The sequence below is a fragment of the Anopheles arabiensis genome, chromosome 3, assembly GCF_016920715.1.
Source record: "Anopheles arabiensis isolate DONGOLA chromosome 3, AaraD3, whole genome shotgun sequence".
Taxonomy (NCBI): Eukaryota; Metazoa; Arthropoda; class Insecta; order Diptera; family Culicidae; genus Anopheles; species Anopheles arabiensis.
In genome coordinates, this window is record NC_053518.1 from 76,428,052 (window position 1) to 76,428,883 (window position 832).

At 33.2% G+C, this 832-nt stretch overlaps 1 non-coding gene across 1 annotated transcript; it reads right to left on the reverse strand.

The window, feature by feature from the left end:
* Positions 1-247: 247 nt before the first annotated feature.
* On the reverse strand, positions 248-367 carry LOC120905266. Its single transcript, XR_005739900.1, has one exon. It is a non-coding gene; the product is annotated as a U5 spliceosomal RNA (small nuclear RNA).
* Positions 368-832: the final 465 nt, after the last annotated feature.

An 832-nucleotide genomic window follows, 5' to 3' on the forward strand; every position in this document is an offset into this window, starting at 1 on the left:
GTCGTATAAGACACACCTCCAATATGCAAGGTATGTGTATGCAACTGATGATCATGTAATATTTTACTCGAATTAGTCATAAGTGGTTTATATTGTGCCAAATGCGAAGAGTAAATACTCAACTTTTTGGCTCTTCAAGGATCAACTGATTTGAAAAAACAACATTAAAAATTGTCAAGGAATCTGTAATTAAATTTAGATTACAAAATGCAATTAAAATTCAATTGAAATTAAAATACTATAAGCACGATAGTATCAAGATCAAATGATAAAACATCAGTTTAGTCTCATTAGAATATGTCTCTCCACGGAAATCTTTAGTAAAAGGCGAAAGATTTATTCAACAACTGAAGAGCGATCACAGTACGATTTCTTTTAAAATAAAAAGGGTTCCCTTGCTTCCAAAATACCATTATTGGGCTCCTTTCCCTTTTAAGATCGTAGGCTAAAATTTCATTCTATCAGCAGTTTGCATTGTAAAGCAGTTTTCGAGCAGCTATCAAAGTGGGTATAATGTAAAGGTGGGCTCATTGAGCCCCTGGGTGTGTGTATTTAAAAGGTTGATTTTTATGAAGATGAATTTTGAAATGAAATGATGAAAAAATCTGAATGAAGATTTTTAAAGATTTTTTGTTTTGTTTTGTAAATTCGTCAAGTTACCAGAAAGCCTGTTTGGGCAAAAGTTTTCACCCGTCCTGTCAAAGAGTGGCAGTCAAATTTGGTTACAAAAACAACCGGGTCTAAATTCCACCAACTGATCTCTTTAATGCACCTTGGGATAAATGAAAACACAACCTTGCTTTGACATACCCGAATCTAATCAAATTCAATG